Source organism: Papio anubis, chromosome 5, assembly GCF_008728515.1.
Source record: "Papio anubis isolate 15944 chromosome 5, Panubis1.0, whole genome shotgun sequence".
NCBI lineage: Eukaryota > Metazoa > Chordata > Mammalia > Primates > Cercopithecidae > Papio > Papio anubis.
The window spans coordinates 113,267,632-113,290,818 of record NC_044980.1 but is presented as its reverse complement, the minus strand read 5'-3'; the positions used below and the strand labels follow the sequence as shown (position 1 = coordinate 113,290,818).

General features: G+C 35.4%; 1 long non-coding RNA gene across 1 annotated transcript in view; it reads left to right on the top strand.

Moving 5' to 3' along the window:
• The window catches only part of LOC103885361, a 28,210-nt gene extending 23,292 nt beyond the window's left edge, over positions 1-4,918 (top strand). Inside the window, exons 2-3 of the long non-coding RNA XR_004183808.1 lie at positions 3,786-3,938; positions 4,834-4,918. This is a non-coding gene — a long non-coding RNA (uncharacterized LOC103885361). The remainder of the gene's footprint in view (positions 1-3,785; positions 3,939-4,833) is intronic.
• The last annotated feature ends 18,269 nt before the right edge of the window (positions 4,919-23,187 follow it).

The following is a 23,187-nucleotide window of genomic DNA, read 5'->3' as shown; positions in this document are numbered from 1 at the left end:
TTTATAACATAGCTCTCTCACTCTGTTTCAGGTTTTATTAAGTAGTTACTAAGTTCCTTAAATTTTTTTTTTCTAGTACATACTGCTTCAGTGTATTTTTTGGAAGTTAGTACTACATGGAAATAATAGTTGAAAATAAAATACTTTAGAATCATTATTATCACAATAGCTACCATTTATTAAATAGTGACTCTGTGCTAGCTCTTTTATATAAATTACATTTTATTGTTTTTTTTTTCCTTTGTGGTAATAATTTCTAGCTCCTACTGATTCTGTTTAGACTAACTAGTTGCTTAGATATAAACTACTGACAATTTATATTTGCTTAGAGTAGCACAAATTATAATAAAACCATTATCTTCTTTTTTTTTTTTTTTTTTTTTTTTTTTTGGTAGGTCTCGGCTCTGTGCGCCCAGGCTGGAGTGCAGTGGCCCGATCTCCGCTCACCAAACTCCGCCTCCCGGGTTCCGCCATTCTCCTGCCTCAGCCTCCCAGGTAGCTGGGACTACAGAGCGCCCGCCACCTCGCCCGACTAATTTTTTTTGTATTTTTAGTAGAGGCGGGGGTTTTCATTTGTATTTAGCCAGGATGGTCTCGATCTCCTGACCTCGTGATCCGCCCGTCTCGGCCTCCCAAAGTGCTGGGATTACAGGCTTGAGCCACCGCGCCCCGCCGTATAAAACCATTATCTTCTAGTATCATTCATTCAACAAATACAGGATACATTTTAATATAATGGCCACTTTCTCAGAATATAAATTGTCAGCTTCACAATCATGAATCAAATGATTTCTTTTGGGCACTTTCCATACACACACAAATATACAATATATAATTATAAAAATATAAAAGACATATATATTTATATATATATCCTACTTGATATATGTATATATACTCTCCTATATGTGTATCTTCTAAGTGTGTGTGTGTAGGCACATGTGTGCACAGTTTTTTCAAATATTTTTAAAAGTGTCATACCCTCTGTGAAGGTACACCACAGAATTCTGAAATTATGACATTATATGGCAATTGTATTCAATTAATGCTTGGCATCTTGACTTTAATAAAGTCCGTATAACTTTCACTGCTAAACAAAAAGAACTAATTTCTAGCCATTGTAGGAGTCTCGTATTAACTTAATGGAACCCTGTAGCTGTGAAGAATACTGGGGAGTCTTGGCAACATCACCAGCACAGCAGCCTTGGCTAATTTCCTGAATTAGGTCTTTTCTTTGCAGGTATCCATCTGCTTTCTAATTTTACTCCTCAGTAGCAGTAGGTGCTGTCTTCAGTGAAACCCATCAACTTTCTTGATAGTGGCCATTACCTTTTCCAGAGGAGGATCTTAATAAAGATTCATATCACATGACCTCAGTGGGAAAAGTTGAGCCACAAAGGAAATCTCTGAACATTGTATTTCTGATTGTACAGCTAAGAGAATATTGTAGTCTACTGCCGAGATCAGCTCAGTTGTGGAGACCCTAACCCAGCGGCGCTAGAGGAAATAAACATACACACACAGAAATACAGAGTGTGGAGTGAGAAATCAGGGGTCCCACAGCCTTCAGAGCAGAGAGCCGCAAACAGAGATTTACCCACATATTTATTGACAGCAAGCCAGTCATAAGATTTACTAAAAATATTCCTTACAGGAAATAAAGGGATGGGACGAAATAAAGGGATGGGTCTGGCTAGTTATCTGCAGCATGAACATTTCCTTAAGGCACAGATTGCTTATGCTATTGTTTGTGGTTTAAGAACGCCTTAAGCGGTTTTCTGCCCTGGGTGGGCCAGGTGTTCCTTACCCTCATTCTGTTAAACCCACAAGCTTCCAGCGTGGGCGCCAAGGCCATCACGAGCATGCCACAGTGCTGCAGAGATTTTGTTTACGGCCAGTTTTGGGGCCAGTTTATAGCCAGATTTGGGGGCCTGTTCCCAACAGTCTATGATGACCACACACATAGGAGAGAGGGAGGGAGGGAGGGAGAGAAAGAGAGCGAGCGAGAACGTGTGTGTGTGTGTGTGTGTGTGTGTACTAAGCTGAGAAATGGAGGGAGGAGAAAGTCTCTTGTCAGAATTCAACCACACCTTGTTCCTTCTTCTTCGTGAGTAATGAGAATACTGAGATTCAAGTGCCTCCTAAGAACATTGATACAATATGCTGTGAATACTCAAAGTACACAATGAAAGAGAAAACAGACTCTTCCAGGCAGGAACACTAAATCAAGGAAACAAATATAAACATGCAATGAGAAGAAAACATTGAGAAAGAATCAATGCCCCCTTTACTTTTTTCGTGTATTTTGTCCATTAACACTGATCACAGCAGTCCTTCTGTAAATACATTCATATTTTAGTCATTTAAAAGGTTATCTTTTCTAGACAGTAATTTTAAGCCAGTGAACTTACATTAAAATACTAAAAGCTGTTTATGAGAAAATCAAGCAATGAGGAGATACAAAAAGTTAAAAAAACACAACAAAAATATACGAATCAAATATACAATAAAAGAAAATGATTGGCTGCGCGCGGCGGCTCACGCCTGTAATCCCAGCACTTTGGGAGGCCAAGGTAGGCCGATCACAAGGTCAAGAGATTGAGCTCATCCTGGCCAACATGGTGAAACCCCATCTCTACAAAAGGCACAAAAATTAGCTGGGCATGGTGGCAGGTGCCTGTAGTCTCAGCTACTCGGGAGGCTGAGGCAGGAGAATTGCTTGAACCCACAGGGAGGAGGTTGAGTGAGCCGAGATCGCGCTACTGCACTCAAGCCTGGGCGACAGAGCGAGACTTCGTCTCCAAAAAAAAGAAAAAAGAAAAGAAAAGAAAAGAAAAAGAAAATGAGTGCAGGATAGCAAAACAAATGGGTAGTACTGTGTTCAAAATATTGACATGTTTTGGCTTGGGCCGGTGGAAGCAGTGCTAAATTTTGCTCACTGTGTGCTGAGGAGGGGGTTGGGGATTAGAAGAGAAATCAAAGTCCTGAAAAGTATCACTCACAGCTCCACTCAAGAGAGTAATGGAAGGCGGATGAGTTTCAGGAGTCTGGGGGAGGAAGTAGACATTTCCACAAGATTAGAAGCCCCCACCTGACCTCTTCTGAGTCACTGTAAGGGACTGGGAAAATGACTGTACTTCACCATTTTGGTGATTCCCTAATGGGCACAAAGCCGTAAAGGAAAAGCTAAACAGTCCCATAAATGCTTAGTGCTAATTATTTCCAGTAGCAAACTGCAATTTAATCAAGCAGAACATAAAAGATAAAATAAATAAGCAAGAAGTTGAGAGCAAGTGGCAGGAAGACATTGCTTATGGAGTTCCTCAGCTGTTTCCCTCGCCACTATATTTTTAATCTCAAAATTAAATCAGTTTAACTCATGGACATAGACAGTAGAAGGAAGAATGATTACCAGAGGCTGGAAAGGGTAGTAGAAGATTGTGGGGAAGGGTAAGTATGGTTAATGGGTAAAAAAAAAATATGTAAAAAGAATGAATAAGGCCTAATATTTGATAGCACAGTAGGGTGAGTATGGTCATTAAAAACTTAGTTGTATATTTTAAAATAAAGAATGTAATTGGATTGCTTGTAACTGAAAGGATTGAGAAGATGGATTCCCTATTTTCTATGATGTGCTTATTTCACATTGCTTGCCTGTATCAAAACATCTCATGTACCCAATAAATATGTATACCTACTAGGTGCCCACAACAAATTTAAAAAATAACTTAAAAAAGTAAATGCCAAAACCACATTATGCATATGTTTTTCTCCTCTGTTGTTAGGAAGTGGATATAAGAGAAAAGATGAGATAACAACTGAACTAATCATAATGAATGTGTCAGCGTCTCCAAATTGGGTTATGGGAATCATCTGATGTCAAAGGTCCTATCTGCACTGGGCAGGGATGCATCCCCCACACAGTGGAATGAACACAGGTATGGAGCATTTAACAAAACTTGGACAAAATGGATGCAGAGACCACATAGTCCTACTGAACCCTTCCGGTTCTGCAGTCTCTTACAACCCCCAGTCCACGTGCTACAAAAATCTAGTCCTCAACAAAACGCTCAGAGGAGAGAGAGGCTTCAGATACACAGTAATCAAGAAAAACTTACTCTATTTCAGTATAAAATAAAGGGTATAAATAGAGCTGCCAATCTACACAAAAGAGCAAAATGAAGGACAAAATTCAGAATTTAGGCAAAGTTAATATAGCAAAAATAATAATAAAGTGAATAAAAGGAACATGGCATATAATGAAGAGAGAACAACTTCATTCTGAAAGAAAATATAGCCCAAGAACTGACCCCAAATCACAAACACCTTGTCAGTCCCCAAGTTTTCTCTAATAAGATACCTATTCTGAAAATACTGGGTTTCTATCTTTAGGGAGATTGCTGAAATGCCCTTTGAAATCCACATTATTATTGAATATTAAAAAAATCAAAGTCTCTATTAAATAATGAAGATGACTTTAAAAGTTGTTTTGTAATGACAGATGTAGAGTAAAAATTAACAAGTTTGCTAGATAATTAGATAATTTCTGGATAAGCTGTTATTTATATTTAGACCAGGAATAACATCTTGTTTCTCACCATAACTTAGAGAAAAAAAGGGCATGGTTAAAGAAATACCATAGCTATCTACACATTACTTTCAAGTTCTAAAAGTCATTTTCCAGGGTATACAAAATTATTTTTCTTACCTAGTCTTTCTCTCCATACAATATGAGATTTAATAATAGAATGAGTTTATAAATTTTGATTTCTGTGAATGTGCAACTGACATACATGCTTTCTGTTAATTTCTGTTCATTCTTCACTTTTTCAGAAACAGCAGGAGTGAAAGGAAGATAGAGCCAAAGACTCCAGATCAGCATGGTCATTAACTGACTGAAACCTTGGGAAAGGCAAAACCTCTTGGGAAAAGCAAAAATTCTTAGGTTTTCAGTTTTTTCTCTTACAAAAAATATGAACATTTTACCTGTAAACACTCTCTAAAGGAAAGAATAAAAATACCTTTGACCTTAGTATTTAGCTTTCTTGTGTTTTTCTAACTCTTGGTTCTTCTAGAAAAAGTTATTGGTCCAAAGCTCTAAGAAAGGTTTCTATTTATGGTATTGCACTGGACCTAGAGTCACGAGAGCAATAATTTAGCCCTAAATCTGCCAGTCATTCATCTTGTGCAGTTGGGACTGTTACTTGACAGTTCTCTGAGCCTCTGTTTCCTCCTGGATAAAAATTAAGCAGTTGAGTAAGCCTTTTCTTGCTCCTCCTCTTTTTCTATCATTTTAATCTTTAACAGACTTCTTTGAGGATCTTATAAACCATAAAACTTCTTCCTATGAAAATATACACAGGCACAATGCTTTGCATGTAACTTCAGTGGAAATTCCTAAAGGGGCCCATTGATGCCACATTAATATTCTATGAACTAGATAATCTGAAAAGTCTTTGCTAGGAGTATCATGGTAGAAATCAACCTTACTATTCTAAGGCATCTGGTACAATTTCATTTTGTAATATCAGAAGATCTTTTCTCAATATGAATAATTTTCCTTCTCATATGTCTATTTCTTTGCATATACATTTTTAAATGTCGGTGAGTTGTATATCATTTTGAAGAGGGTCCTGTGTTAGGTCTGTTTAAAGATTTCAGGATATGAAATGAGAGAAAGTGTGATACAGTGAATCAAATCCTTGGCTTAGGAATCCATCAAGTTCTATTCTTCAATCTCAGATGTTCTCTATAACTTTGAGTAAGTCATTTTATTGTTCCTTTCCTAATAATGGTGATGAAACTTACTTCCATGATTTCTAAGGTCATGTCCAAGTCTGAGTTTTTATTATAAGTTAATAACAGGGAACCACTGTTTTTATTTATATGAATGCAATGCCATATGGAATTTTATGAAATGATTTATAGTGAATTATGTTGTGTAAATTTCTAGATTTGTTTAGCTGAGTTCACCCAGGCATGCTTGTATAGCCAGACTCAGACTCACCTGAGCTTCTCCAGTTTCTCTATCCTTGGGTCAGTAGGACCACCCCTGAGTCAGCTCAGTCTTTATTGGTGTAGCTTGCCTGTGCATGCAATCCCAACCTATGCCCTTAGCTTTGTTTCCTGACAACTTAGTATCTCCAGATAAGAAGGCCAGCATTGTGCATGACTTTCATCTTAATGTTGCTAGAGCTATGGAGACTCTAGTTTTATTCACAATGTTCACACTCTGGTGAGGTTCCATGCCATGGGAAGAGCAATCTGGCTTTTCCAGTGATTGCCTGGTGGGGCTATATAAAGTTTACCCTGAAATTATCAAGGAATTAATGGCTCTGGATCAACCTTTGAACAGTAAGAAAAAATACACTGAAAGGAACAAGAAGGTAAATTATTTGTCCTTCTCCCCCATGACAGCTTCTAAGCACCATCCATAGTGACTAAGAAATCAGTTGTACTTCCTTTTTGTTTTTCTTTGTTTGTTTTCTTTTTTGTTTCCAATTTAAATTTTATTTTCTGTCAAAGGAATACTTATACATAAAAGCTTTGTAGAACAAGAATCTATTTCTTTCATCTGATGTAATTTGTTAACTGTAATTTTATACCGCTCTTTAAAAATTATACTTTATGTTCCAGGGTACATGTGCACAACGTGCAGGTTTGTTACATATGTATACATGTGCCATGTTGGTGTGCTGCATCCATTAACTCGTCATTTACATTAGGTATATCTCCTAATGCTATCCCTCCCCCTTCCCCCCACCACACTACAGGCCCCGGTGTGTGATGTTCCCCTTCCTGTGTCCAAGTGATCTCATTGTTCAATTCCCACCTATGAGTGAGAACATGCAGTGTTTGGTTTTCTGTTCTTGCAATAGTTTGCTGAGAATGATGGTTTCCAGCTGCATTCATGTCCCTACAAAGGACACAAACTCATCCTTTTTTATGGCTGCATAGCATTCCATGGTGTATATGTGCTACATTTTCTTAATCCAGTCTATCATTGATGGACATTTGGGTTGGTTCCAAGTATTTGCTATTGTGAATAGTGCTGTAATCAACATATGTGTGCACGTGTCATTATAGCAGCATGATTTATAATCCTTTGGGTGTATACCCAGTAATGGGATGGCTGGGTCAAATGGTATTTCTAGTTCTAGATCCTTGAGGAATCATCACACTGTCTTCTACAATGGTTGAACTAGTTTACAGTCTCAGTAACAGTGTAAAAGTGTTCCTATTTCTCTACATCCTCTCCAGCACCTGTTGTTTCCTGACTTTTTAATGATTGCCATTCTAACTGGTGTGAGATGGTATCTCATTGTGGTTTTGATTTGCATTTCTCCGATGGCTAGTGGTGATGAGCGTTTTTTCATGTGTCTGTTGGCTGCATAAATGTCTTCTTTTGAGAAGTGTCTGTTCATATCCTTTGCCCACTTTTTGATGGGGTTGTTTTTTTCTTGTAAATTTGTTTGAGTTCTTTGTAGGTTCTGGATATTAGCCCTTTGTCAGATGTTTTAAAGTTCATATGGAACCAAAAAAGAGCCTGCATTGCCAAGACAATCCTAAGCCAAAAGAACAAAGCTGGAGGCATCACGCTACCTGACTTCAGATTATACTACAAGGCTACAGTAACCAAAACAGCATGGTACTGGTACCAAAACAGAGATATAGACCAATGGAACTGAAGAGAGCCCTCAGAAATAATACCACACATCTACAACCATCTGATCTTTGACAAACCTGATGAAAAGAAGAAATGGGGGAAAGATTCCCTATTTAATAAATGGTGCTGTGAAAAGTGGCTAGCCATCAGTAGAAAGCTAAAACTGGATCCCTTCCTTACACCTTATATAAAAATTAATTCAAGATGGATTAGAGACTTAAATGTTAGACCTAAAACCATAAAAACCCTAGAGGAAAATCTAGGCAATACCATTCAGGACATAGGCATGGGCAAGGACTTTATGTATAAAACACCAAAAGCAATGGCAACAAAAGCCAAATTTGACAAATGGGATCTAATTAAACTAAAGAACTTCTGCACAGCAAAAGAAACTACCATCAGAGTGAACGGGCAACCTACAGAATGGAAATCAGTTGTACTTTCTTGTGAAGATATCTTCAGTAGTCACCTTTTATTCACTTTGTATGTTACTCAGGGTTCTCCAGAAAAACAGAAGCAATAGGACACCTATCTACATCTATCCATCCATGAAGATATTTACTATAGGGTATTGGCTCACATATTTATAGAGGTTGGGAAGTCCCATCATCTGCTCTCTAGGAGACCTATGAACAGTGGTGGTATAGTTTGAAGGCCTGAGAGCAAGAAAGCCAATGATATAAATTCTAGTTCAGGTATACCTGAAAATCAGGAGTGCAAGGACAAGGGAAAATTGATATTCTAGCACAGCAGTCGGGCAGTTAATTTAGTCTTCCTCCATCTTTTTGTTATATTCAGGACCTCAGTTGATTGGATGAGGCCCATCTGCTTTACTCAGTCTACCAATTCAAACACTAATATCTCCCTGAAACCCCCTCATAGACACACCCAGAAATGAAGTTTAGCCAGCTGTCTGGACATCCCTTGGCCCAATCAAGATAACACATAAAATTTACCATTATGCTCTCCCTCTTGCCGTCTCCAGTGCTCTTTTCATTCTTGCTCCCCTGGTATTGCATGCCTAATAAAGTGTAGCACGTAAGCTTCACCTCAGGCTCTGTGTTGTAATGTATCCTGGCTCAGACAGTAATGTTTAGAATCTTCCAAATTTTCTTCTGGTCTACAAGAAAATTTGAGGAAAATTATAGCAGTGTAAGTGGAGGGAACTGAGTCATATGGTACAACATCAAACTTGAAGTTGTTACAAATGTGTGAGCCTATTAATACTAAAAGAATCTGTAAGTGGTTTCTAATATCTGTAATGTCACTCTTCTAGTATATTCTACATTAATCTGACCCTGACATTATTATTCTTCTGAGTTTATTTATGATTTATATGAAGGAGGAGTATTTTATAAAGAAAGTAGATAAAATGAAGAAGAAATAGAGGGGCAAAAAGAAAAGAGATAATAAGAGAAATGGTGAAACTGATTTAACATTTTTAGACTACAGGAAGGTATTTAATCTCACATACATTAATATCTGTGGAAGTCCAAATTTAAATTTTGTGCATGTGCTAAAACATACAGTTTAAAAAACTTGATCTATGTTCATGTTTTAAAGCCAAACCTATCATAAAGTGCATTTATCTTTTTTTCAGTGCTATAATAAAACCATAGTGCTGATTTATGATGAACGTGGATTTCTCTTCAAGGAAAGACATGTTACCTCTGCTGATGGAATTCCTGTCAGCAGAGACCTTTCAGGTGCCAGTGACTCTGGAGAAGGCCTGAGCTGTAGAGCAGCCTCACCTAAGGTCACGCCCTATCTGAGTCAGCAGACTCCACTGATTGGTGGAGATTATAAAGACCTGGCCATTTTGTCCCAATGAGGTGCACCTGCAATGGGTCATATGTGGTCCAAAGCTCCCTGTGAAGTCAACTCAGGCTGTTGTTGACTTACATTGTACCTCAGCTTCTCTCTCTGCCCAATCTAGCTCCCTTTATCTCACAATCATAGGTGTTCATCCCAAAGACATCCCTTAATATAAATAATATACAATATACTCTATATGCTAATCTGTTCCACATTCATTTTTTATGTAAATCTGTGTGTGTGTGTGTCTCCATGTGTCACAGAAAAGCATAAAAGTCATCCCTCTAAACTTCTATTTATATAACTGGTCTCCAAGCCGAGTGATAATAAAATATTTAGAATTTTGAAAAGCCCAAATGCCCAGTAAAAACAGATACATCCTAAAGAAGTGCATTAACCTTTTGTTTGCTGGTCCTCTGAAGGTCAGCGATGGAGCAGTCAAGATGAAAGCATTTAAATGTTTTAGCAACTGACATGGAGATCTTGGATCACGCTAACTGAATATCAGTCCTCTCCTTAGCAAAGTAGGACCATTGTTGCAGCTGGTTCCTAACATGGAGTCAGATTTGGGGCAGGAACTCAGTGCTCTAAAGATTTTTACGAGAAAAAAAAAAGGCAAATAAATATGTACAGTTTTCCACAGTGGTAACACCCTCTGTCATATGGCAGCCCTCTAACTGATCTAGAGCCCACAGTGTCGTCTCTTTTACTCTAGAAAAGGATTTATAGCTCTGCCCCTCTACCAGCAGCGTCGGCAAAGTGCAGACAGGAAAGTGCCTTCACACAGAGTAGCTCAAAGGAAACTGCTAGACTAAGCAGTGAACATTCCTGCTGAGAGACTACCTTTCAAGTGACTTGCTCTCTACTTCTCATGGTCAACTAGAATGCCATTCTAAACAAAACTACAAAAGAGAGAGAAAGCAGGCTACAGAAAATCTCTTCTCTCTCTCTTGTCACTCCGGTATTGACCAAAGATGCACATATTTTTATTGAAGATATTGCAATTGCTAACATTAGATGACTTAGACCTCCCTTTCTAAGTTGTGAGTCAGCACAGTAAAATCCCTGGAGTGAGGATGGTGTTCTACAGTTTTTATCAATATATGATATTGATTTGGATGCTTTTAGTATTTACCATAATAGGTGGCATACTTTCGCAGCTTGCTTTTTTACACATTTAGTATTTTTTAAAGATCTATCTACCTGGATTCATGTGGTTCTATTTCATTAATTCACTACTAAGTAGCCTTCCATCACAGTGATATACTTTAGATTTTTTTTTAACTTTTATTTGAAGTTGAGGTGTATATGTGCAGGTTGTTACATAGGTAAACGTTTGAGTCATAGGGGTTTGTTGTACTGATTATTTCATCACCCAGGTATTAAGCCTACTACCCATTAGTTACTTCTCCTTATCCTCTCCCTTCTCCCATCCTCCACTATCCGATAGGTCCCAGTGTGTGTTGTTCCCCTCTATGTGTCCATGTGTTCTCATCATTTAGCACCCATTTATAAGTAAGAACGTGCAGTTTTTGGTTTTCTGTTCCTGTGTTAGTTCTCTAAGGATACTGGACTCCAGCTTCTTCCATGTCCTGGCTAAGGAAGGACATCATCTTGTTCTTTTTATGGTTGCATAGCATTCCATGGTATATATGTACCATGTTTTCCTTATCCAGTCTGCCATTGATGGACATTTAGGTTGATTCCTTGTCTTTGCTATTGTGAATAGTGCTGCAATGTACATACACATGTATGTGTCTTTATAATAGAATAATTTGCATTACTTTGGGTATATGCCCAGCAATGGGATTGCTGGGTCAAATGCTATTTCTGTCTTTAGGCTTTGGAGGAATCACCACACTGTCTTCCAAAATGGCTAAACTAATTTATGCACCCACCAACGATGTATAAGTGTTTCTTTTTCTCCATAACCTTTCCAGCATCTGTTATTTTTTGACTTTTTGTAATAGCCATTCTTACATGTGTGAGATGGTATCTCATGGTGGTTTTGATTGGCATTTCTGTAATCATCAGTGATACTGAGCTTTTTGTCATATGATTTTTGGCCGCATGTATGCCTTTTTTTTTTTAAGTGTCTGTCCATGTACTTGTTCACTTTTTAATGTTTTTTTCTTATAAATTTGTTCAAGTTCCTTTAGATGCTGGATATTAGATGTTTGTCAGATGCACAGTTGTCAAAAACTTTCTCCCATTCTGTAGATTTTCTCTTTCCTCAATTGATAGTTTATTTTGCTATGCAGAAGCTCTTTAGTTTAATTAGAACCCATTTGTCAATTTTTGCTTTTGTTGCAATTGCTTTTGGCATCTTGATCATGAAATCTTTTCCTGTGCCTGTCCTGAATAAATAGCATTGCCTAATATCTTAGATTTTTAATCCTCTTCTGTATAGAGGCAGTAACAATAATTTCAGTATTTTTCTATTATAAAAACCTTCAGCAGATTTTCTTGTATATATCCTATTACAGATATGATAGGTTTCCTCTGGTTTATAGAAAATTTATCTAGAGGTGAATATTATGGGTTGTAGTGTGTGTGTGTGTGTGTGTGTGTGTGTGTGGTGTGCATCTTTGATTTTACTAGGTGTTTCCACTTTCATTATACAAAGTAGTATCAATTTACACTACCACCAGAAATATACATAGTGTCCTATATCCACAAAATAATTTTGAATTGTCTGATTTTAAAATGTTTGATAATATAATCTAATAAGAAACACATAACAATATAATGAGAATGACAGTTCTTTTATTCAAGAAATAATATTTCAGAATATTTCCTTATGTTTATTAGTCTTTATTTACATTCTTGGATAATTTTACCTGTTGTTTTACTTAGTGATTTGTACAATATCCTCATATATTCTAGATATAATCCTTTGCCAGACAATGCAGTGCAAATAACTTCTGGTTTAGTTTGTAATTTAACTTTATTTTATAGTTTATTAACTTTATTGTTATCAACTCTATTGATAATTTTTTATATCTTGTATTTTTGCAAGAAATCCTTACGAATTCTAAGGTATAAACATATGCTTGTTTATTTTCTTCGTAGGTCTTTATAATTTTGCTTTGCACATTTAGGTCTTTTTTTAAATTTATTTTTTATTATTATTATACTTTAAGTTCTAGGGTACATGTGCATTGGGAGTTATACCTGATGTAAATGACAAGTTGATGGGTGCTGACGAGTTGATGGGTGCAGCACAGCAACATGGCACAAGTATACATATGTAACAAACCTGCACGTTATGCACATTTAGGTCTTTAATCCATTGAGAATTTATTTTTCTGCATGATTATAATGGGAATCTGATAATTTTCCCTCCTATGAATCGTCTCTTTTCTTGTTAACATTCATTGAATAGTTCGTAGTTTTTTCTCCAGATACTGCCTCTGTCATATATAATTTCCCATTTATGCTCAGGACTCTTTCTGTGCTGTCTCCTGCTCTATTGGTTTAACTACTGTCTTTTTCAGCACTAGCAACAAACTTTTAATTAATATGATTTCAAAATATTTTCTCTCATTCAGTAGATTGTCCATTCACTATGTTACTTGTTTTCTTTGCTGTGTATAAGCGTGTTAGCTTGACGTTATCCAATTTGTCTATTTTTGCTTTTGTTGCCTGTGCTTTTGAGGTCTTCCCCCAAAATCTTTGCCCAGAGTAATGCTCTGAAGCATTTCCCTAATGTTTTCTTCTAGTAGTTTCACAGGTTCAGGTCTTACATTTAAGTCTTTAAACAATTTTGATTTGACTTTTATATATGGTGAGAGATAGGGATACAGTTTCATTTTTCTGCTTGCAGATATCCAGTTTTCCCAGCACCAGTTATTGAAGAGACTATCCTTTTCCCAATCAATACCCTTGGTACCTTTGTTGAAAATCAGTTAGTTGGAAATACTTGGATTTATCTCTGGGCTCTCTGACCTGCTCCATTTGAACATGTGCCTGTTATTAAGCCAGTACAATGCTGTTTTGATAGCCTTATAATATATTTTTGAAGGCAGGCAATGTAATGCATCCAGCTTTGTTTGTTTTTTCTTTTGTTGTTGTTGTTGTTTTTGCTCAAGATTGCTTTGGCTATTTGGAGTCTTCTGTGATTCTACATAAATTTCAGGATTCTGTTTTTCTATTTTTGTGAAGAACATCATTGTTATTTTGATAGGGATTATATTGAATCTGTAGATTTTTTTTGGTGATATGGTCATTTTCACAATATTAATTCTTCCAATCCATGAGCATGAGATGCCTACATATTAGAAGAGAATATTTTCAAATTAATGTAGCCAACATGGAACTAATAACCAGAATATATAAGAAACTCAAACAACTTAATAGAAGAAAACAATTCAGTTTAAAAATGGGCTCACAGCTGGGCTCCATGGCTCATGCCTGTAATCCCAGCACTTTGGGAGGCTGAGGTAGGTAGATTGCTTGAGGTCAGGAGTTTGAGAACAGACTGGGCAACATGACAAAACTCCATCTCTACAAAAAGTACAAAAATTAACTGTGTGTGGTGGTACACACTTATAATCCAGGTACTCTGGAGGCTGAGGTGCTAGGATTGCTTAAGCCCGGGAGGTGGAGGCTGCAGTCAGCTGAGATAGTGCCACTGCATTCCAGCTTGGGTGACAGAGTAAGACCCTGTCTCAAAAACAAAATAAATAAATAAATTTTTAAAAATAGGCAAATGTCCCGAATAGACATTTCTCAAAAGACAACATACAAATCACCAGTAGGCATATGAAAAAATGCTCAACATCACTAATCATTAGAAAAATGCAAATAAAAACCACAATGCAAAATCATTTCACCCTATTTAAAATAGCTATTATCAAAAGGACAAAATATAACATGCTGGCAAGGATGCAGAAAAAGGAGAATGCTGGCACACCTTTGATGGAAATGTACATTAGTACAACCACTGTGGAAAACAGTATGGAGGCTCATTAAAAAAATTAAAATAGATCTACCATATGACCCAGCAATTTCTGCTGGGCATGTATCTAAATATAAAACAAGGAAATCAATATATGGAAAAGACATCTGCACTCCCATGTTTATTACTGTACTATTCCTAACTTTACAATCAATGGATGAAGGAAATGTGTTATATATACACAACTGAATACTATTCAGCCATCCAAAAAGAATAAATTCCTGTCATTTGCAGCAAGATGGATGGGAACTGGAAGTTATTATGTTAAGTGAAATAAGCAAGAAAGACAATTATTATGTCTTCTTACTCGTATGTGGGAGCTAAAAAAGTTGTTTTCATGGAGGTGGAGAGGAGAATGGTGGCTACCAGAGGCTGGGAAGAGGGTGAGGTGGTGAAGAGAGGTTGGTTAATGGGTCCACATATATAGTTAGAGAGAATAAATAAGTTCTAGTGTTTGATAGCACAATGGGGTGCTATAGTTAGCAATGATTTATTGTGTATTACACAGTAGCTAGAAGAGAAGATTTGAAGTGTTCTCAACACAAAGAAATGAAAAATGAGGTATGCATATCCCAATTACCATGATTTTATCATTACACACTGTATGCATATATCAAAATATCACATGTACCCCATACATATGTACAATTATTTTTGCCAATAAAAAGTAAGTTTAAAAAATTTATTACCAGTTATTATAAATAAAAATAAATATGAAAAATAGTTTTAAAATAAACTTCCCATCACTATTCTTTAAAGTTATCTTGGCTTTTCTTAGTCATTTAATCTTACAGGTGAATTTTAGAACCAACTTATGAAATTTTAGATTTATCTTAGGAGTTGTCAAATATTGACAGACTAATTCACTAAGTAATTGTAATCACAAATGATCAATAACCATTTTAAAAGTTATTGTAAAAGGTACTCAAACCAAGGTGTGAAAATCCCTGTGTTTACAGAGACTATAAAAATAGTCTTTAATCTGAGGTCTTTACTATATCATAGTGATTTGGCTTTATGACATCAGGATATTTATTGTTTCATTAATAGTATAACCACAGGTTGGGCATGGTGGCTCACACCTGTAATCCCAGCACTTTGAGAAGCCAAGGTGGGTGGATCATCTGAGATCGGGAGTTCAAGACCAGTCTGACCAACATGGAGAAACCTCATCTCTATTAAAAACACAAAATTAGCTGGGTATGGTAGGGCATGTCTGTAATCCTAGCAACTTAGGAGGGTGAGGCAGGAGAATCACTTGAACCCAGGAGGTGGAGGTTGCAGTGAGCCGAGATCGCAACATTGCACTCCAGCCTGGGCAAAAAGAGCAAAACTCCATCTCAAAAAAAAAAAAAAAAGAGTATGACAACAGCAAGTTATTTGCAAAATCTTTAATTTCTGATGAACAAACACTTTTAGGTCTAAACAGTAGTAATATCTTTGATTTTAATATTCAATTACATGTACTTGCAATATCTTCCTTCCAAGAAAATGTGCATCCAATTACCAAATTGTATGTTTTATAATCATTTTTTTCAAATAAAGTAATGAAACATTGTATTTATTTAAAAGCTAAACTGTTACAAAATCAAAACACTTCCCTTATTATTACAATTCTGCATAACATTAATTTTATGTTAAACTTTGCATTTATTAGTATTTGTTATCTCAAGAATTATACTTTCTACAAATTAAATCAAATATTCTTTTAGCCCTGAACTTCCAGATTGTCATGTCACAGCCATTTGAGTATGTTACTTTGAAAAATGTACCAAAATAATCATCACCGATTAAGTTAATGCCTAATAGCAGTAATGAAGAGTTTAATTCTGGACTTGCTTAGCTGCAAATTAAAGTTTTAGATATAGTGATGAAGACTTTGCTGGCTGGCAACTTACTGTATATTTGCCGTTGCAAACAAAAGGTACCTGTGTGCTGGTGACTTGTAGATAAAGTACAATTCACTGTGGCGGACTGCCACTGCTGCTACTTGAGAAAGTCATTACAGCAGTTGCTACTGTTACTGCTTGAGACCATAACTACAGCAGTTACCATTGTTACTACTGTTACTACTTGAGACCATCATTATGAGACTGAAGGAAAGAACAAAACGTAGAAATGAAAACTTAAGACAAAAAAAAAAAAAAAAAAAAAAAAAACTGTTTTAAAGGAAGGGGCTGGGGAAGAAGAGAGCTCCCTGCTTCTAGTGAGCAAAGGCAGTCCCCGAGCTTCACAGCCCTTACTATTTATTGGGTAACAAGAGCAGGGAGGAGGAGGTAATGATTGGTCAACTGCTTGATTGATCACAGGTTCACGTTATTGCTAACAGGCTTTAGATTTGCCTGATCACAAGAAACACTTGTACCTGGGTCATGACTGCCCTCATCATTCCTTCTGGGCGGCAGACGCAATTTGTCAGTTTGCCAACATCCTGCTTTCATGAGAACAGTTTGCTGTTTACTCACATAGCCTCCAGTGGTATACTGAGTTGATCAAGACCCTCACTCTTTCAGCCTTCAACAATTGACTTTCTAGGGCACTTACTAGGGTAAACAGCAGCTCTGCTAGCTCTACCCAAATCCTGTAATAGAGATGGTGTTTCTGTGAAATGAAGGAAATCTATATACAAAATGTGAGAGCAAATCAAAATCAATTAAGCATACCATGACTTAGATTCTAGAGATGAGCTTTGGAAAAACATGAAAGATTTATTTTATTTCACAAGAAGGCAGACATCCTTGACAAGTGGGTAATAACACGTTCTGCTTGTATAATTCCTATGATACAGTATTCACTTCAGTTTGATTTAAGTAGAAATTATGGAATGGTTTCTATACATTAAGCACTCTGTTAAACGCTGCAACTACAAATAGCAATGGTGTGTGCACTTGTGTGTGTGTATGTGTATTAGTATTTTATCTTGTTTCAGGATGTGTTTCTAAATATGTAAGGACTTATAGAAAAAAATTACAGTGAATAAAAAACAAATTTTTTAAAAGCAAGGGGAAGAAAACTAGGTATATCTATAAACATGGATAATATGAATAATTATGCCATAAAGTCCTATTCACTTCTGCAAGTAGGACACTAAATGACAAGTAAGACACATCCATTTGTGTTCAATTGAATATTTTCTTAGGTTGTTTTTCAGAGAGGAATGAATGAGTGTGACCATTCTAACCATTTTTGACTCATAATGCCAATTTGTCCTCTGTGAAGGTTATTTCAATTTATAATCTTGCCATCTTTATATAACAATGTCTATTTTTTCTATGTTAGCTAGTTCTTCTGATCATTCCTTAATTATGTTAATATATTCTTTATTTCTTATATTATCATTCTTTTAATCATTGTCATCCTAATTAAATAATATACCCTTTCTATTTTAATTCTCATGGCTATTAAAGCAGTCAAAATTACCATATAATTTGGCATTTAATATTGTATGAATTGCCTGTTTAAAATCATTATTTTTTTCTTTAACTTAGGCGTTTGTCATTTTCTTGGTGATTATCTCTTAAATAATCACAAAGACTTCATTTAACACGTAAGGACAATAACTTATTTTCCGTCACATATATTAAACAACTTTTACCCTCCTGTTGTGAACACTTTATGAAATTTTTTCCACTAGCAATCTTCCTTCCTTCCTTCCTTCCTTCCTTCCTTCCTTTCTTCCTTCCTTCCTTCTTTCCTTCCTTCCTTTCTTTTCTTTCTTTTTTTTTTTTTTTTTTTGATAGAGTCTCGTTCTGTTGCCCAGGCTGGAGTATAGTGGCGCAATCTCAGGTCACTGCAACCTCCACCTCTCTGGTTCAAGCAATTCCCCTGCCTCAGCCTCCCAAGTAGCTGGGATTACAGGAGCATGCCATCACGCCCAGCTAATTTTTTGTACTTTTAGTAGACACAGGGTTTCACCATGTTGGCCAGACTGGTCTCAAACTCCTGACCTCAGGTGATCCACACATCTCGGCCTCCCAAAGGGCTGGGATTACATGCATGAGCCACTGTGCCCAGCCAATATTTCATTTCTTATTTGGTTTCAATCACTATTCATTTCTTCTGTCATATATGCCTTTGCCCTCAAATTTTATAGTTGTATTCAGACCAAGATTATACAAATATTTTCGCATGTTTATTTCCCATAATTTAATAAAATTATATCATTTTACATATAAATCTTTACATATAAATTTGCATATATATTCATGTAGAGTTTATTTTGTATAACCTGGGCATCTCATACTGTTTATGATTCTAGATGGTTAGAAAATTACAGTAATACTGATCATTAATCTTTTATTTCTTTGCCAAGATGAAATGTTAAATTTATAATTCTCTTTGGAACTATTTATCCTGCTAGATTATTAATATCATGCTAATACAGATCTTCTGTTTCAATTTTTAGAGAATAATAATACATTTTCTAAACTTTTATTTTTTTTTCTTGATAATATTTTTTCTTTCAATGTTTTGAACTCTTTAGTAGATAGTCATCTTACTAGTTACTGGGGGATTAAGTCATGTACCAAAGAGATACCCATACTGAGGCTACATGTTGTATGAAAAATCAACACTAAACAAATAATTATATAATTTGTTGTGTACCTGAAAACTCAACTGGTATATGGAGGAAAGAGAGCTACCCAAAGGATCTATAAAAGATGAATATGAGGAATCTTATCTGAGATATACATCTACAATGTGCCCACAAAAATTAAAAATAAAGAAGGAGGAAAAAAGTCTGAGAAACACATCTTGAAGACCAAGTCCAAAGATAATGAATTAGTAATAAATGGAATAGTAGAATGAATTTCTCAAGGAACAGTGACTGCAAATATGCAAATATCATAAGATGATACAAGAAGAATAATGCATTTGGAAAATGAAAAAACTGCTGGTTTGTCTGGACTGGAGAAAGCAAAGGGTAGAGTGGCTCGAGCTGAGGCTGGTGTCTAGGGCCCACATCATTCAGAACCTTAAAAACCATATAAATATTTCTAGTGTTTTCCCTGGACAATAATAATAAGCTATAAGTGAACTTAAGCAAGAGAAAGGGATTATGGAACTAACGTGGCTTTAATATGAAGAATGAATTGGGAAGAAACCGAGACTGGGCAGGAGGCCATCCCCTTGGTAGGCAAAAGATGATGGTGGCTTAGAAGAGGGTCATGACAGTAAAGAGAGAAGATATATTAAAGAGACACTTAAGTGGGAAAATTAAAGGGATCCATTAATTTAGAGGGAATAGACGTTAAGAGAACAAATATATGAGAGAATCCCTTTAGGATTCTGTGATTGAGACTAGGCAGATGCTGGTGTGTTCACAGTGATAAGAAACACTGAAGGAAGAGAACCAAGTTTTAGATATATGTAATTTTATTAGTCTATGAATGACTGAAAGAATAATGTGTGCCTATAACTAAGAGGTGGAATTTCAATGAGTAATATATTTAGGGAGTCATTTAAACCACGTTATCGATGAGACAGCCTATATAGAAAAAGAATATGCTGAGAAAGAACGCTAAACCTTTAACCTGCAACGCTTACAATTTAGATATCGAAAATAAAATGGCAAAGAAATTTGATAAACAATGACCAGAAACATAAGAGAAAAACTAGGATAATGCAAGGAAAGCCTAGAAGTACCAGAAGAAAACAGTAAAATAGAGCTAATGAAACAAATCTAGCAAAAACAGAGGAAAGCATAATTACCAAAAGTCAGAAATATTAAGTAGTTAGTTAACCCAAAGTACAAAAGGAGAAAATTTAGAGTCATAAGAAATAATTGTGCTTACTTCTATGTAAAACCTAAAAAGTTAAGCAATTTCCTAGAAAAACATAATTTACTTAAACCCATTTTATTGAAAAAACACACCAGCATTTAAGAAGACAATTTAACATAAAAGAAATGAAAAATTTTGTTAAGTACCTATCACCAAAAACTACTAGTTTAAGATTATTTTTCAGAGGAATTTTCTACAAAACCCAAAAGAACAGAAAATCTCATTTCTATCTAAACTGTTACAGAGGATAAAACAAAAAGGAAGTCCACTATCATTGTTATTTAATAATTTTATAACCAAAACAATTAGAATATAGAGGAAAAAATGAGTTATAAGCTTTGAAGATAGGTTTTACGTATCTATTTGAAAATTAATATGACTAGGGATTGCTATTTTGGAGGTAAATTAAGTATAATTAACAAAAATCACTACAGTAAATAAGAGAACTTGGCAAGTAAGCCATAGAAAATAATTATTATAATTAAAGTAAATGATTTCACATATACAACTGGTTAGAAAGTATGACAAAATGAAAAGTAAAATTTCTAATAAATAGCAAGAAAAGTACTTAGCAACAAACTTAACAAAAAAATAGTAAAATTTTAATATACTTCTGACAAAAGAAAGCTTGAGGTAATAGCTTACAGAGTTGTTTGATAGGAAGATTTAGCCTAAAAAGTAATCAATTTTCCCCATTAATTTATAAATTTAATATGCTCTTGAAACAAAATTAACATTTTCTTAAAATACGTTGCTGACTTTAAATTGCATACTGTAAAATGAAAAAGTAAAAAGAGCCATAAAATGTATGAAAAACAAGAGCAATATTTTGTAATTAGCACTCTTAAATAGCAAAACATATTATAAGTCTCAGTAATTAAGATATTGTGGTATTGGCACATGAATATGAATTCAATAGAATAGAATTTTCAATAATTGATCTCAAACTTATTTAAAGGTAGTATGTTAAAGCTAGTATGTTATAAAGTCACTTCATACCAGTTATAAAGTGACATTAAATAAATGGTATTGGTACAAAAATAGTGTCAGATCCATACCAGAATAAATTTCAAATGATTCAAAATTTACATGTAAGGAAATGAGTCCACAAAAGCTACAGAGGGTGAGATTGTGTGGGGTGGGGAGACAAGAGAATTGTTTTATAATCTCAATGTATAAAAAGTCCTTTCTAGGACTCAAAATTCAGAATTCATCAAAAAAAAATTAACAAAACAACAAAACACTTTTACATGGCAAAAGTCATCATATTGAAGGGCTAAGGACAAATGATAAACTGAAAAAAATACGTGCAAGCCACATCATAGTTTAGATCTGAAATGTATAAAAATTTTCAATGAATTTGTAGTTTAAAAAGTAGAAAAACTCATATTAAATTCAAAATTACTATTAAATTGTATTAAATTCATCTTGAAATTAAACATCTGCAAATATCTTAAATACCTGAAAATATATTGATCTCACAATCATAGAGACACAAATAAAAGGTAAACAGAGTGCTCACTTCAGCAACACATATACCAAAAATTGATGCCATTCAGAAATTAGCGGGGCCTCTGAACAAAGAGGATGTGCAAATTCATGAAACATTTCATATTTTTTAAAGCGACTATTTTTCAGCATCAACTTGGCAGAAATCAAAGTTTCAAAACACAACTAGCAAGTCTTTGGAAATAGAAACTCTCATTCATTGCTGATAAAAGTCCAAGTTGGTACAGTCTAAATGGAGGATGATTTTGAAGTATTTGTCCAAGACTATAAGGTATCTATCCAAGATTATATACACTTTCGGCAACAAATTCTAGGAAGGTATCATACACATAAGTTCCCATACACAGAAAATAATGTATGTACAAGGTTATTCATTGTAGTATAGGCTGTAATAATGTTTAGAAACAAACTTCATTATCTGTCAACTAGCAACTCTTTAAATATGTTATATCCCCAGAACTGAATGTGATACACTACCATACAATTGAATATGACACAGTATGATCTAGGAAGATCTTGAAGAAACATTTTAAAGGAAAAAAAACACAAACACATAAAATGTGTATAGTATGATATGATTGGCATAAAACATGAGAAAAACGTTCATTTATATTTGATTTTGTGTACATAAAAATCTCCCTAAAAGTAGAGGATAAAACAGTGGTTACCAGGAGGTGGTCCTGGGGAGAAAATGGGCTCAAATAACACAAAGTAGCAGACAGGTAAGATGAACAGGTCTAGATAGCAATGTACAACATGAGGACTATAGTTAATAATATTGCCTTGGGCCTCCCAGCCAAGTTAGCAATATTGCCAGTGGCTCACGCCTGTAACATTAGCACTTTGGGAGGCTGAGGCAGGTGGATCGCCTTAGGTTAGGAGTACGAGACCAGCCTCGCCAACATGGCAAAACCCCATTTCTACTAAAAATACAAAAATTAGCTGGGCATGGTGCCGTGCACCTGTAATCCCAGTTACTCGGGAGGCTGAGGTAGGAGAAATTGCTTGAACTTGAGGAGTGGAGGCTGCAGTGAGCCGAGATCACACCACTTCATTCCAGCCTGGGCTTATCAGCGAAACTCCACCTCAAAAAATAAAAATAAAAATAAATAAATATATAAATAATATTGCCTTGTAATTAGGAGTTTTACTAAATGAGTAGATATTAGCTGCCCTTGCCACACACACATACAATAGAGGAGCTATATGAAATGATAGATATTTTAATTTGTTGCATTAATCATTTTACTATCTATATGTATCCCACAACATCATGCTATATATCTTAAATATACATAATAACATTTATATTAAAAAGCTCTCTAGGAAGATCCCCAAGACTCTAACACAGCAATATCTATTTATCAGTGTACGGGCAACTGGGCACATGACGAATAGGGTGGCAAGCAGACTTTGCATTATATACTTTTTTATACATTTTGATTTTGGAAACT